Raw genomic sequence first — 16,816 nt, forward strand, 5'->3', positions numbered from 1 at the left:
TTTCCTGCATAGTGCAGACTGGCCCCAAATTTAAGATCCTTTTGCATTATCTGCATAGAGCTGGGGTTATAAATGTGCACCCCACTCCCAGCTTCTTCAGTGCTGTAGTAGGCGATGCCCTGGGCTTCCGAAGGCCTCTGGGAACCACAGTGAAGAAATACACAGTAAAGTCCATCCCGGTCCTGGGAAGTGCAGGTAGAGCAGCTGCTGGCCTCTCTGCCCCCTTGGTTAGAGTTAGTTTGCAGAGGAAAACCAGTGAAGCTCGAAGTTACTTAGTCAGTGGGAACTGTCTCTCCCACACTGTCCTCTCGCTGTCCTCTCTGCTTGCGGCCAGGAGTCCATGTAACATTCCTCTCGTTCCTGGGGAAACTGCTGCATTTTAGCCAGTCCTGACAGTTCCCCTCATGCTGTGTTTTCTGAAGTGGTCTGGTTCATGCCTTGCCCCTCATACGCTCTTCAGCAAAGCTGCTAAGAACCAAGGAGCACCAAGGTGTGTGCTTGGCTTCCCAGTCTTCTAGAGATGTGCCCAAAAGCTGTGCTAAATGCAGTGTCCGCAATTGTATGCTCTTATTAGCATGTGTACAGGGGGATGCCCTGCCAAGCATCCTACTACTGAGCAGGCATATTATTTTGACAGATGTCTCAGGTGGCCCAGGCTGGCTTCAACCTTGCTGTGTAGCAGAGGCTTTGAACTCCTTCTGATCCTCACCTCTATCTTTCTTCCTTCCTTCCTTTCTTTCTATTTTAAGTGATTTTAAAAAAAATTTTTAGTGCTTTGTTTATTTTTATTTTATGCGCTTTAGTGTTTTGCCTGCATGTGTGTCTTCATTACAGTGCCAGATTCCCTGGAGCTGGAGTTGCAGATTGTTAGGAGCTATAGTGTGGGTGCTGGGAATTGAACCCGGGTCCTTTGGAAGAGTAGCCATTGCTCTTAACTGCTGACCCATCCATCTCTCCAACCCTGCCTCTACTTTTCAAGTGCTGATTTTTAGAAGTGCCATGACACTCAGCTAGAGACAAGGTGTACTGGCTGGTTTTGTGTCAGCTTGACACAGCTGGAGTTGTTACAGAGAAAGGAGCTTCAGTTAGGGAATGCCTCCATGAGCTTAGGCATTTTTTAAATTAGTGATCAAGGGGGAGGGCCCCTTGTGGGTGATGCCATCCCTGGGCTGGTAGTCTTGGTTCTATAAGAGAGCAGGCTGAGCAAGCCAGGGGAAGCAAGCCAGTAAGTAGCATCCTTCCATGGCCTCTGCATCAGCTCCTGCTTCCTGACCTGCTTGAGTTCCAGTCTCAATTTCCTTTGGTGATCAACAGCAATGTGGAAGTGTAAGCTGAATAAACCTTTTCCTCTCCAACTTGCTTCTTGGTCATGATGCTTGTGCAGGGATAGAAACCCTGACTTAGACATAAGGTTTTTTCCTTTCTTTCTGTCTTAAGAAAAAAAAAAATTGGTGCCAGGCGTGGTGGTACATGCCTTTAATCCCAGCACTCGGGAGGCAAAGGCAGGCGAATTTCTGAGTTTGAGGCCAGCCTGGTCTACAAAGTAAGTTCCAGGACAGCCAGAGCTACACAGAGAAACCCTGTCTCAAAAAAGAAAAAGAAAAAACAAAACAAAACAAAACAAAAAACCCAAAAAAACCAAAACAACCCTGTCTCAAAAAAACTTAAAAGAAAAAGAAAAAAATGTTTTGCCAGCATGCCACACACACATATGAAGGTGAGGGATGGTTTTCAGGAATTCCTCCTCTCCTCCCACGGTGAGTTCCAGTCTCAAATTCTGGTCCTCAGACTTGTGCATGTGGTCTTGCTATGGTGCCTAGGCTGGTCTTTTACTTCTGAACTCCAGTGATTCCTGCCTCACCTTTCTTTCTCTCTTTCTTTCTTTCTTTCTTTCTTTCTTTCTTTCTTTCTTTCTTTCTTTCTTTCAAAGATTTATTTATTTATTATATGTGAGTACACTGTAGCTGTCTTCAGACACACCAGAAGAGGGCATCAGATCTCATTTAGATGGTTGTTAGTCACCATGTGGTTGCTGGGATTTGAACTCAGGATCTTCAGAAGAGCAGTCAGTGCTCCTAACCACTGAGCCATCTCTCCAGCCCCTGCCTCACTTTTCTAACTAGCTAAAATGATTGGATTTTACTGCAGTACCCATCTCAGGCCAGGTTGTTAACAGGAACGTACTAGCGTATTAACTTGTGAAGTAGGGGGTTGCACATAGTAACCCTAGGAGTGAGGTCGGGAGGCAGGGAGAGAGAAAGAGGAGCTTTCAGTCAGCCTTGCTGCCATTTGATATTCCTGCAGAAAGCAGGGTTGAGTAAGCCGACTCACACCTCACTCTGATGTGCCGAGCAAGCACTGGGAGAGAAGACTAGGTGTTCTGGCATGGAGAGTTTGTGCCTGTTTTCAGAGCAAGGGTATCTGAGAGGCTTGAGCAGGATGTCCAAGGCCGGAGAGCTGGGGAGGCACCAGAACTGACCTAACAGCAGCAAGAAAAGCACAGAGCAGGAACAGTGACTGTGGCTTCCAGCGCAGCACAGGAGCAGTGGCTGCGGCTCCCAGCACAGAGCTGTGTGGGTGCCACTTAGAGGGGAAACCGAGAGGACAGCGGGCCCGTGTCTGAAGGGCCGTGACTGGCATACCAAGTGTGCTTGGCCTCCGACTGGCTGAATAGAGTAAGGTGATGGTTAGTCACCAGGCCTCTGAAAGGCAGGGAAGAATTTATTTTATTATATCTTATTATTGTTATTTGTAAGCCAGATGTGGTGACACTGTAGTCCTAGACTTGAGATGGAGATGTCTGGGTATATTTACTGGCAAACCATGAACCCCAGACCCCCAGATTCATTGGGTTTCTGGAGGTGGCTCCCACCTACAGTCTGGGTGCACACAGAAGGCCAGAGCGGAAGGCCTGCTGTGAGTTAGAGGTGAGTGTGAGCTACACACAATGAGACTTTGTCTCAAAAAAACACTTTCTGCCTTCTCTGAGCTTTTCTTTTCTTAACATTCATTTTTACTTTTTTTTTTTTTTTTTTCCAAGACAGGGTTTTTCTGTGTAGCTCTGGCTGTCCTGGAACTCACTTTGTAGACCAGGCTGGCCTCGAACTCAGAAATCCACCTGCCTCTGCCTCCCAAGTGCTGGAATTAAAGGCAAGCCCGGCTTCATTTTTACTATTTTTAATTACGAATATCTGTATGTCTGTATAAGTGTATGCATATGAGTGCAGGTGGCCTTGGAGACCTGAAGAGGACATCAGATTCCTCACAGCTAGAGTTAACAGGCAGCTGTGAGCTGCTTCATGTGTGTGCTCGAATCAAACTCAGGTCCTCTAGAAGAGCACTAAGCACTCTTTTGTTTGTTTGTTTGTTTTTTGTTTTGGTTTTTTCGAGACAGGGTTTCTCTGTGCAGTCCTGGCTGTCCTGGAACTCACTCTGTAGACCAGGCTGGCCTCGAACTCAGAAATCCACCTGCCTCTGCCTCCCAAGTGCTGGGATTAAAGGTGTGCGCCACCACTGCCTGGCTGCACTAAGCACTCTCTCTTTTTTTTTAACGTTGGAAAATAACTTTATTTGTTCTAGGGCATTGGCCAGAGTCCCCTTAGAACTTCTGAAACTGCTTCTTGGTGCCAGCAGCCTTGGTGACCTGAGCACATTGAATGGCACAGTCTTGCTCAGGGGCCTGCACTCTCCAAACTGTGACATTGTCTCCTATCTGTACATCCCTGAAACAGGGGAACAGGTGCACAGACATGTTCTTGTGACGCTTCTCAAAGCGATTGTACTTTCGGGTGTAATAGAGATAGTCCCGGCGGGTGAAGATGGTCCTCTGCATCTTCATCTTCGTCACGACACCAGACAGGATCGGACCTCGGATGGAGGCGTTACCAGTGAAGGGCATTTCCTGTCTATGTAGTGCCCTCGACGGCCTCTTTGGGTGTTTTGAAGCCTAGACCGATGTTTTTGTAGTACCGAGGGAGTTTTCCTTGCCGGTTTCTCCCAGCAGAACCCGCTTCTTGTTTTGAAAGATCGTAGGCTGCTTTTGGTAAGCACGCTCCTTCTGAATGTCCGCCATCTTCCTGGCCGCCGGAGAAAAGGAGTGCACTAAACACTCTTAATTCCCAGTTCTTCTCTTAGTTTTTCACAGTTTGAGACAATAATTTCCTTTCATAATCATCACAGCCAGCCAACTGTCATCAGTCCCTTGTTCCTGTCTGCCAGACAAACACTGATCTGCTGGCCTCATCTGCTCCCTCATTCTCTTAATATCCTTTTGAACCTCCCTGGGACTCTAGGCTAATGTTAGGCTCTATAGGCTCTAGTGATAGAAAGACATAAAGTACAGCCCCTGCCACAGGCAACCTGTCCTGCAGCTTTGACATGACATGAGAAGGGTCAGACAGAAGCACCAGTGATTCATCCAAGCAAGTGAGTGCACCTCCTTCAAGTACTTGGAGGGAGAGCGGCAGCGGCAGCGGGAGGGGCAAGGCTGTCCTGCAGTGTTCTCCTGTCCTGATAGAGGTCTGGACTTCTATCCTTTGCACCTGGAAAACTCCGTCATTATAGTTTCTCTTTTATTTAAATAAAATATTCTTATTCTATATGTATGAGTGTTTTGCCTGCTTGTATGTGTGTGTACCACATGTGTGCAGTGCCCTCAGAGGCCAGCAGACAGTGGCGGATCACTTGGCACTGCAGTCACAGACAGTTACGAGGCACCATCTGAGTGCTGGCGATTGAACCCAGGTCCTCTGCAAGAGCAAATGATCTGAACAGCCAAGTCATCTCTTCAGCTCCTCACTGGTAGCTCTTTAATTGGGGCTCAATTAATACACATTCAGGTAACATAGGAAAATTGTGGAGATTCGAGAAAGAATACAGATGACAAGTTATCCAGATAAGACTCTGGGCCTCAGTAGGCACGAAGAGTACTGATGCATAGAGAGGTGGCCTTGTGCTGAGAACCAGTAGGAGAGGTAGAGTCTAGGCTGTAGCCACTAGAGCATCTTCTGGACCCTCCCAAAGGCTATAGCTAGCTAGTAAGTTCTAGCCTGTTCTAGTACGATGCTCTTCTGCCTCTGCGTAGAGACTTTCTCTAAAGAGTCACCACATGCCAGGGGATGTATCATTCAGGTCCCTCAACACCCCTGACATTAAAAAAAACAACAACAAGCCTTCCTTTCTTATTGATATTTGAGCCTAGCTATGGCAGTGGCCCGGAGGGCAGATGGGGACAGGTCTGTAGGGCAAGTATTCCCTTATCAGGTGTTACACTTATTGTGTAGCCCTTAAGCAAAGGGGAGAAGGGTAAGGGCAGATTTCTCCATTTTCAGGGAGAGGGAGTGGCCCCCTTCATAGACCCAGTTAATATGGGGTTTATAGATTTCTGGTAAATATACCCAGACATCTCTATCTCAAATGGAGTTCACTCCATTCCTACCAAGGCCCTCCACATAACATACTTGGCTTCACTGAGAGGCCAGCTTGTGTTTAACTCTACAGCTTTTCTTCTGTCTGTCTGTTTGTCTGTCTGTCTTTTGTATCTCATGCTGGCCAACAATTCACTTGAATTCCTGATCCTCCTGCTCCACCCTCCTAGGAGCTGAGATTCCAGGTATACATCACCGAGTCTGTAATTTCATGTTGTGTCTTCCGTGCAAGGTGGGCATTCTACCAGTTAGGTGAGCTGCATCTCCAGCCTCTGTTTTCGTTTGTTTTGTTTGGGGTCAGGATCTCCTGTATAGCTTAGGTGGCCTTGAACTTCTGCTGTAGCCTCCTCCCGGGTGCTGGGATTACAGGTATGCCGCCTAAATTCTGCTGCTCTTAACTACTGCTTTGTGCCTGCAGGAGGTGGGTGTGACTCACTGTTGACAGAGAAGGTTTTCTGGCCGTCAGAGTTGGGTTTAGGTTGTTGACTGTCACCATATCTGAGGTTGTCATTTTCTCTTTTCATCATGGATGGCTGCTAGTAATCACCATCCACTCTACAGTCCTGCTGGAACCTCCTCTCTCATACCTCCTGTTCCAGAGACATCAGACTGACCGGTGCAGTACATGCCACATGGTTCCTGTCTCCCTTCACCGTGGAGGGAAATTCACAGAATGCCAGGGACCAGCTATCACACCCCTCCCCCACAGTGGAGTCCCTTTGCTATCTGACTGATGGGCAGTCAGTCCACCTCCAAAATCCCATCTGTACAAACCACTGGGGTTTTGCTCTGCTCTGAGACATTCTTAGTCTCCAAACCCAGCTACCTCTGAGCTTGTTCCTCCAGCCTCTGACTTAAGTGCTAGGATCATAGATTCACACCACTGTGCCAAGGCAGACTGTCTAAGGCAACTTGTGAGTCTGACCACCACCAGATTCTGCCACACGGGGTCTCCCTCGGTCTTGTCTCTTCACTCAGGTCTGATATCACTTCCTCTCCCAGACCTGCCGAGTGTTGATTCTTCTTAGACGTTTTTTTATCCCAGTATGCTGCTTCCAGCATAAGCCGGACACACGCGTGCATGCAGGTGTGTGTGCTGCGGTGAGTGCAAGGCCTTCCTCATAAGCCGGGCACACGCGTGCATGCAGGTGTGTGTGCTGCGGTGAGTGCAAGGCCTTCCTCATAAGCCGGGCACACTCGTGCATGCAGGGGTGTGTGCTGCGGTGAGTGCAAGGCCTTCCTCAGGCTCAGCTCTTCCCATTTCAGATCTGTGCGGTTGGGAGCTGAGACGCCCTGCTAACTTCATATTTTCAGCTGCTTCTCCAAGCTACAACTCAGAAGTGAGAGTCAGCTCCATATACATGTAATTGAAAATGTTAACTATAAATAGTGTGTTGCCAAGGCTGGAGAGATGGCCCAGCAGTTAAGAGCACCTACTGCTCTTCCAAAGGTCCTGAGTTCAAATCCCAGCAACCACACGGTGGCTCACAACCATCTGTAATGGATTCTGATGTGTCTCAAGACAGCTACAGTGTACTCCTATACATAAATAAAATCTTTTAAAAAACAATCTTTAAATAGTGTGCCGCTTGTATTGGGGAAAGAATGAACAACCTGGTTAAGGCTTCTGAAGTACAGGACAAGGGTTTCCTTGTATAAGATTTTGCTTAACACTTTTAATGCCCAGTATCATTTTTAGTCGGGTTAGTAATAGGAAGCGACGTGCAGTTTATCTGGGTTCAGTCTTGCCACAGGTTGTTTCTTTGTCTATCACAGTCTTAGGCTTTCTGAGCTTCAATCTGTGTTAGCCCAGAGCTGTGCAGAACACTCAGCTGGGTTTTGCAGCTTGGTGAGACAATTAAGCATTTCACTAGCCACAGACTAAGGCCGAGTGGCACCGTGACAGTTCTTACAGGGAAGGGTACGTCACAGACTCAGGCTTCTTAGTGTAACAGACGTAATCTGAGGCTGGGTGTGGTGCACATCTTTACTCTTAGGACTAGGGAGGCAGGGGCAGGTGGATCTTTGTGAGTTCAAGGCCAACCTGGTCTACAAAGTGAGTTCTAGAACAGCCAAGGTTATGTAGAGAAATCCTGTTTCCAAAAAAGAAAAGAATTTAATCTGTATTCATTTCTAGCTAGCTATGGTTTTCTTCAAATGTTTTGTTTATTGACAGGGTCTCATGTAGCCAGGATTTACCTTCATCTGCTAATCTGCCTCAACCCTTGTAGGGCTAGGATTATGTTAACACCAAAGTTCATCTAAAGGGACAGTAACTGTGTCCTGTGTGCCACCATGGAAGAAGACAGTAGGCTGTCCCCTGCTGGGACATTTTTGTTTTTGTGTTTAAATTCCTTCAGGTCTCACTGAAAGTGGGCTGCTTCCAGTGGAGCCAGCAGAGTGGTCCCAGGCTGCTTTAGTGCACAGTGCTCTGTGCCCACCTAATGTGTCTTGTCATTTGCAGAGAGCCAACCTATGAGGATAGGAAACAGATCCTTGGCTGCCATCAACCGAGTGACAGGAAGGGAGGACCAACTCAAGGTTTTGGGGGTTTGGAAATCTTGGTTTTATTAATTATTTTTGTTTGTTTGTTTGTTTGCCACCTTGGCACATGCTGAAGTTATCTCAGGAGCAGAAGCTCTACTGAGAAAATGCCTCATCGTGTGACTTCTCTCAGGCTGACAGCTGTAAGCTGAAATAAATGTTGTCTTCCACAAGTTGCTTTTTTGGTCATGGTTAACCACAGTAATGGGAACCCTAACTGAAACATTATCTTTCTCTCTCTCTCTCTCTCTCTCTTCTAAAACAGTGTTTACCATGCAGCCCTGGCTAATCTAGAACTCACAGATCTCTGTCTGCTTCAAACTCCTGAGTGCTGGGATTGAAGGCATGTGCTAGTACCTTGACAGAGTTGGAATTTATGTCTCTGTTGGAAGTTTGCTTCAAACAGAGTAAATCCCAATAGTTCTGGGAAGACACAGTCTCTCCAAGGTCACAGCAAAGTAATGTATAGTCTAATTGTGTTTACTCCAAGTGCTCAGGGATTTATAGATGAGATACTTAATTGCTTATATTTGATTTATACTTTTTGTTTTGTTTTGTTTTTTTGTTTTTTCAAGACATGGTTTCTCTGTGTAGCCCTGGCTGTCCTGGAACTCACTTTGTAGACCAGGCCGGCCTCGAACTCAGAAATCCACCTGCCTCTGCCTCCCAAGTGCTGGGATTAAAGGCGTGCACCACCACTGCCTTCCCCGGCTATACATTATTTTTAAAGATTTATTTTTGTTATTTTTAATTATGTATATGTGTGTGTATATTTGTGGTCACCCTCAGAGTGGCATTATGAAAGACAAAAATAATGTAAGAAACAAAGCGTGCATCCCAGGTAGAAGGTGCTTTTGAGGATGATGTCACCATTGCTGATCGCTGGTGATGGCCTGTGACATGCCTTTCAAAGCATTTTCATTTGATCCCAGTTTCCCTGTAAGATACACAGGAGCTGTAATTCTTGTTCTACAGATGGGGACACTGATGTCCAGGGACATTTATAATGACTTGTCTGAGTGTCCTCTGTCAAGTCAGTGGGAGAACAGAGGCAACGCCCTGACCTGACTTTCGATGTCACCCCTGGGTTATTAAATCAGTTAGCTTAAGAAATACTAAGTAGCAAGACAACTTAATAAGTAACTGTGTCCCTCAGGTCCAGTCCTGTGGCCCACCCAGAACTCACGGGGCAGAGACTAGAGAGAGGATGCTAAAAGTTCAAGACCACCTTAGTCTACATAGTGAGTTCTGGACCAGCCAGGCCGCATGGCACGTGACCTTGTCACACAAAAGAAATGAGATCTACCTGGTGACCTTTCTTTTTTCAGTTATATTTGTGAGTGTTAATTGTGCACATGTGCCCTTTGGTCTGAGAGGCAATACTCAGTCTAGAGAGTCACCCTGGGGCACACACTGCCAGTATATATTTCTGTCTGTACTGGTTTCATCATGCAAGTGGCCCAAAAGTGGGTTTTCCCCTCCAGCATATAATGTCTCAGAATAGCACACACACACACACACACACACACACACACACAGAGTTGTGGTGCACCAGGAAGGTGGCAAGCTGAGTTCAGACACTCTTACAGGAGCACGGGGAAAGGTGCTGTGTGGTAGAAGTCTCTTTGGAAAGTGCCACTGAGAGCCCAGGGCAGCTGTGGTGTTGGGCAGATGAGCTCTGAAGCATCTGGCTGCAGGAATTTCCTCGAAATGTCTTAGAAACCACGGACACTCTCACCCGCTTCCTGTTGCCGTCGTGGTCCCTTACGGGAAACGGTGCTTACTACTGCTGCAGTTCAAAGAAAATTTTGCTTCATTTTTCTGCCTTTTTTTTTTTTTTTTCTTTTCCCTTTTTGGTATGATTCAGGCCTTGAACTTGTGATCTTTCTGCCTCTGCCTTCTGAATGTTAGGGTTACATGTACCACCACACCCAGCAATTTTTCTACTTTTAAAGATATATAAATTTTTTTTTTTTTTTTTTTTTTTTGGTTTTTCGAGACAGGGTTTCTCTGTATAGCCCTGGCTGTCCTGGAACTCACTTTGTAGACCAGGCTGGCCTCGAACTCAGAAATCCGCCTGCCTCTGCCTCCCGAGTGCTGGGATTAAAGGCGTGCGCCACCACTGCCCGGCTAAAGATATATAAATTTTAATGAGACAGTTCTACTTTCTACTGAAGGCTATAAAAGCCCTTCTGGGCCAAAAAGTCTAACAGCATCCCTAAGTGGCATACTTACTTCATTTTCTAGCCTGTCCGTGAGCCAGTGGCTTAGGAGCTCTGATATACAGAAATTAGTTATATGCTTATTTATTTATTTATTTATTTATTTATTATATGTAAGTACACTGTAGCTGTCTTCAGACACTCCAGAAGAGGGCGCCAGATCTCGTTACGGATGGTTGTGAGCCACCATGTGGTTGCTGGGATTTGAACTCTGGACCTTCAGAAGAGCAGTCGGGTGCTCTGACCCACTGAGCCATCTCACCAGCCCTATATGCTTATTTTCATATAGAAGGCAGAGCTAAGAGTGAGCTAACTGTGGAACATAGACCTCAGCTGTATCTTCTTTTCTTTTCTTTTTTTAAAAAAGAAAAGATTTATTTATTTATGTATTTATTTATGTATTTATTTATGTATTTATTTATTTATTGTAACTGTACTGATGGTTGTGAGCTTTCATGCGGTTGCTGGGAATTTGAATTCAGAGTCTCTGCTTGCTCAGGGTGACCTCGCTCAATCCAGTCGGCCCCGCTTGCTCCTGCCCTGCTCCCTCTGGCCTAAAGATCTATTTATTATTATATCTAAGTATACTGTAGCTGTCTTCAGACACACCAGAAGAGAGCATCAAATGCCATTACAGACAGCTGTGAGCCACCATGTGGTTGCTGGGAATTGAGCTCAGGACCTCTGGTAGAGCAGTCAGTGCTCCTAACCACTGAGCCATTTCTCCTGCCCAATTTTAATGTTTTTGTGTACATATGTGTGTTTGCCTGGGTGAGCTTATGTGCACCATGTGTGTGCAGGAGCCCATGGATGCCAGGAGAGGGTGCAGATGCCCTGGGGCTGGAGTTAGAGATGTGAGCTACCATGCAGGTGCTGCCAGCTGAGCCCTGGTTCTCTGCAAGGGCAGGAAGGACCTTAACTCTGGGCCAGCTCTCCAGCCCTAAAAACTACTTTTATGAATTGTTTTTTTTTTTGACTCTGCAGCAAAGTTGTTGCTTTACTGCATAAAACAGCACAGCAAATGAAATACATCCCAAAATTGAGAGTGTATTGTTCCTTCTTTGACATTGAAGAACAGACACTTAGATACTTCTCTCTACTCACAGGCAGTTCCAATGGGGAAAGCCTAGGGTTTTGTTTTTTTTTTTTTTCTTTTGTTTGGTTTGATTTAGTATTTATTTATTTATTTATTTATTTATTTATTTATTGCACTGTAGCTGTCTTCAGACACTCCAGAAGAGGGCATCAGATCTCATTACGGATGGTTGTGAGCCACCATGTGGTTGCTGGGATTTGAACTCAGGACCTTTGGTAGAGCAGTCGGCGCTCCTAACCGCTGAGCCATCTCACCAGCCCCCTGATTTGGTTTTTCAAGACAGGGTTTCTCTGTGTAGCCCTGGCTGTCCTGGAACTCACTCTGAGGAGCAGGCTGGCCTCGAACTCAGAGATCTTTCTCCCTTTGCCTCCCAAGAGCTGGGATTAAAAGTGTTCACCACCACTGTCCAGCAGTCATTTTTTTTTTTCAAGACAGGGTTTCTCTGTATAGCCCTGGCTGTCCTGGAACTCACTTTGTAGACCAGGCTGGCCTCGAACTCAGAAATCCGCCTGCCTCTGCCTCCCGAGTGCTGGGATTAAAGGCGTGCGCCACCACGCCCGGCTCCAGCAGTCATTTTTAAGTGAAATGTATTAGTGTGTTGTATGTGCACACATGTATCACATAGTCAAGGCGACGTTCCAGGACTACCTTTGAGACTTTCCACCTTCTCTGTGGCTCCTGAGACTTGAACTCGCTCAGCTTATCAGGTTTCGCATGTGGTGAGTTTACCCTGTGAGCCTTCTCACTCACCCCTTCCTGGATCTTGATGAATACAAATTTTAATCTCATAAATTATTGGGCAACTTCTTTTTTTTTTTTGGTTTTTCGAGACAGGGTTTCTCTGTATAGCTCTGGCTGTCCTGGAACTCACTTTGTAGACCAGGCTGGCCTCGAACTCGGAAATCCGCCTGCCTCTGCCTCCCGAGTGCTGGGTTGGGCAACTTCTTACAATATGTTTTATTCTTAAGGAAACAGAGGATTGGTGGGTAAAGCAACTTGTCTAAACCCACGCACACCTTTCACCAGTGGGTCCTGTTTTTCTATGACCTGTTTCAAAGTCTAAGTTACAGATTTTTAATTTATATTTTTTAAAAACAGGGTCTCACTATGTAGACTGCTCTGGCCTTGAACTCACAGAATCAGCCTGCTTCTGCTTCCTGAGTGCTGGCAATAAAGGTATGCCACACCACAACTGTGAGCTGTAGATTTTGAAGAGTACTGTGATGTCCTTATTACATCATTTCAGAGATATTCCTTATACTATGGTATTCTTTATATTATAGTATTCATTGTATTACTGTAGTACAGTATTATAGTATTCTTTGAACTATAGTATTTCTAGTGCTACAGTATTCCTTGTACTATGGTATTTCTTATAGTATTCCTTGTATTATAGGAATACTATATTCTGTGTACTACAGTATTCCTTGTCTTATTGTAGTATAGTATTATAGTACTCCTGGACCCATTATTGATCAGTCTTGATGACTTGATCCAGACAGTACAGGTTTATCTACTGAAAACTTCCACCTTTCCATATTTTGTTAGAGGCCAGTCACTAAGTCCTGCTGCTGAACTTTGGACTTCCTACTTAATAGTGGAGTTGTGCATTCTTTACAGGTTATTTTTTTTTTTTTTTTTTTTGGTTTTTCGAGACAGGGTTTCTCTGTGTAGCCTTGGCTGTCCTGGAACTCACTCTGTAGACCAGGCTGGCCTCGAACTCAGAAATCCGCCTGACTTTGCCTCCCGAGTGCTGGGATTAAAGGCGTGCGCCACCACGCCCGGCTCTTTACAGGTTATTATCAAGCATAAAAGAGTCTTTGTATAAATGGCCAGGCTGAGAATTATAAATTTAACTTACATTAATGATGTTGGGGGATGGGTAGTATGAATTACCTATTTTTATTACAGTTACTCATTGGGGATTTTTTATGTGTATTTGTGGTCTGTGTGGCAGGATTGGGGGTGCACGTGCCACAACACTCACATGGAGGTCAGGAGGCAACTTAGAGAAGTTGAGTCTCTTTCCACTTGTGTGAGGGAGTACTGAGGATGGAGCTCTGGCTGTCAGTCTGGGCAGCAAGCGAGTTCACCCACAGAGCCATCTTGCTGGCCTACGAAGCGCTTCATAAAGGATTTCTGTCTTTGCTTTACACCCTGAGTAAACTTGGAGCATGGCCCTTTGATTGTCGGTTTTAGACAGGATCTCCTTAAGTAGAGCAGACTGGCCTCAAACTGTCAACTCTCCAGCTTCTGCCTCAGCAGTACGGATTACAAGATTACAGGCATGACCTGCCGTGGAGCTGAAGCTTGGCATCCTACTGGCATGCAAGGAGTCAGTCAGAGAAGTGGAGCCGTGGAGAAAAGCTTGCTCGGAAAAGCATTGGTGGCATTGAAGCATGTGGCTCAAGGGGTCAGGATCTGAGAGGTGGTGAGGACAGAGAAAAGCAGAGCCCTCAGGAAGGACAAGGAGAGCACAGGGTGTGGGGAGCCCACATGCCCTGAACTTGATGGATTGGGAGGTCTGGGTTTTGTCTCTGACCTGTACTATCGAGAAGGTGCAATTGTAGCTACTAGATTTCAGTGTGCATGACTTAAAGCATCTTAGACTTTTATAAAAGCCAAAGAAAGTAGTCCAGCTCGTTGACTTAACTTAGCTGCTCCTTGCTCTTGAGGATGTCTGAAGGGCAGTCAGAGGTTTCAAGAGGCCCAGGAGCTCTGCAGGACAAAGTCAATGACGTCTTGTTATATTAGCTTCACGGTTGATTTTCATCAGTTTTCACATGTCTTTGTTTTAGTAACTTAGAAAAGTCTAGGAGACATACTGTTTATACAGTATATGCTGTGTGTACTGTATGCTATGCATGTTGTGTATACTGTATATGCTGTGTATACGGTGTATACTGTATGTGTGTATAGTGTATATACTGTATACTGTGTATGTCGCGTATACTGTATAAACTGTATACTGTGTGTGTTGTGTATACTCTGTATGCAGTGTCATTGTGTATGTAATGTATGCTGTGTATACTGTTTATATTGTGTGTGCTGTGTATGCTGTGTATACTATATACTATGTATGTTGTATATACTGTATTCTGTGTATACTATGTATACTATATATACGGTGTATACTGTATACGCTGTGTATGCTGTGACTTTATTTTGTGCCATTGTTCTCCTTAAATAGGATATCTGAATTTCAGGAGCAGCTAGAGAAAATACGGTCTCATAGTTTCTGACTGAGTAATGGCTTTCTTCCAACGGCTGCATTTCCAGATGCACTGGCCAGGCACAGTAATAGGCTTACAGAATTAACTCTTTCTGGTTTCATACAGCTCCCTTTTCTGGAGCTAGAGATGAGATTTTGATGCTAGGAGCTTCAGAGTATCTTTTCTCTCAGGAACTCTGGAGACCTTGCAACTCTTATAATTTACCTCGGCTCTCCCAGCAGGAGCTTTAACGTCGATCACTTCAGTGGGACTCAGAAAGCCAACTTGGAGTCTCCCAAGGTGAAGGCCATCTTAGGGTTTTAATTTCTTGTGTGTTTTTGAAATGGAGACAGAGAATATTTTGGTTCTACTGCCTTTGTTAGTAATTGGACAAAAAGAAATGTCTTTGTTTTTAAAAAGCTGGAAGCTAGCACTTTCAAATGTTTCTTTGGAAAAAGTATGTGTGTGTGATTTTAATATCCTGTCTCAGCTGGCCCTGGTACTTGCCTCTATGAGCGTAGGCTTCATGTACAGTGTCAGGCATTTCAGCCTTTCTTTTTCCCCCCGAGACAGGGTTTCTCTGTGTAGCCCTGGCTGTCCTGGAACTCACTTTGTAGACCAGGCTGGCCTCGAACTCAGAAATTCACCTGCCTCTACCTTCCAAGTGCTGGGATTAAAGGCTTGCACCACCACACCCGGCCATTTCAGCCTCTTTCCTGTCTCAAAAACCGAGAGCAGTGGTTCCAACCATTCCTCAGTATTCCCCGGTGTCTGGAAGGAAGAGAAGACTGTCTGTTTTCCCCTCTCATCTCCACCTGAAGTTAGTTGCTCTCAGTCAAGAAGCTCTTGTAATTAAAAGCAGCCCATCTTCCGCAGGGCAGTCTTTCATAGCGTGGGAGGACAAGGTCGTGCTTTAGTCTGCTGAGAAGGGAGGCGTCTTCTCATAGGGCCTGAATCCAGTGAGTTAGTTTATCACCTAAGCAGTCCCCATAGCTGTGTAGAGTCAGAGCAGTGCTGAGTTAAAATGCAAACCCAAGAAGAAAGAAGTTGCACTGGATGTCATTAAGCACGACGCACAGGAGTCTATGTTTGCCCGCTCTGAGATCGGCTGTTTTCACATTCTGGTTACCTATTATGCTTACAGAGAATTGCCTAATTGGATAATTGCTTAATTACATATTTTGGGAAAAGTCAACATTAGGGATGATGTCATATGGCCATGACATTGGTCCTGTCCTTACTGCGAGGAGACCTTGCAATGTAATTAGTAGACTAATAGAGATTGCTTTCTTGTTGAATTTCTTTGGTAGCCAAATCTAAACACAGCATTTTTGGGCTCAAAGTCATTCTGTGACACTTGGTTGGGGGTCACCTTCATAGTTTTGGGCGAAAAAGTTTTTGCATCTTGTTGCTTTGGTGACCACATCTTCTTAAATTGCTGATCGGCCCCTTAGTACGGCGGGAAATGAGGGGAAAGGGGTCTCCTGCAGCTGACACAGAGCAGTTATCCCACTCTGCAGCAGGCATGCAGTCCGTCTCAAGGATATGGCTGCTCAGAGCGGTCCGCGTTCTCACCCAAGTTTTCAAGTGAAGACTAAGCCGGTCTCCCCTGAGAGGCTCCGGGGACATTCCAAAGCCTCGCTAGCCTAAGGCAGTCCCTGCAAAGCTTCCCTGTGTTTGCAGCTCCGAGGTTAGAAATAGTGAGAGCAGAGGCGAGTCAGGCGTCAAATAAAAGTGGAGCATGAGTTTTAAAAATTATTTAATTTATTGAAAATAGTACAGTGTAAAGGGCAGAACACAGTAGCAAACATACTGCTGTCTTTTTTTTCCTCCCCTCTCAAGTAGCCCAGGTTGGCCCTAAGATTACTGTGTAGCCTCGAACTCCTGATCCTCCTGCCTCCATCTCTCAAGTGCTGGGATTACAGGGAATACCACCGAGCTGGGCTGTAACATACAGGGTTGTTTGTTTGTTTGTTTGTTTTGTTTTTTCGAGACAGGGTTTCACTGTGTAGCCCTGACTGTCCTAGAACTCACTTTGTAGACCAGGCTGGCCTCAAACTCAGAAATCCATGCATGTCTGCCTGCCTCCCTGGTGCTGGGATTAAAGGCGTGGGCCCCCACACCAGACTCGAGTGCTGTAAGTGTGGATTCCAGGTGATGTTCTGATCATTACTACAGAATTCCTTAAACGTTTCTGTTTGTTCACATTTTTTGATTATGTGAGGCTGGGGGTAATATGAAATTTGAGTAAGAAGGACATTAGTGGGGAAAATGAAATTTAAAGATTTGTACAGCTTCCTGGCTTTACTAACTTCT

The 16,816-nt window shown here is 45.6% G+C and overlaps 1 protein-coding gene and 1 pseudogene across 4 annotated transcripts in view; one reads left to right on the top strand and one right to left on the bottom strand.

Annotated features, from left to right (window-relative positions):
• Positions 1-16,816, top strand: part of Rnf157 (ring finger protein 157) — a 70,749-nt gene that overhangs the window by 20,490 nt on the left and 33,443 nt on the right. The window lies entirely within an intron of this gene.
• On the bottom strand, positions 3,563-4,072 carry LOC110305382 (small ribosomal subunit protein uS17 pseudogene; annotated as a pseudogene).

This window comes from Mus caroli, unplaced genomic scaffold (assembly GCF_978045245.1).
Source record: "Mus caroli unplaced genomic scaffold, Mus_caroli_1 scaffold_13, whole genome shotgun sequence".
Classification (NCBI taxonomy): domain Eukaryota; kingdom Metazoa; phylum Chordata; class Mammalia; order Rodentia; family Muridae; genus Mus; species Mus caroli.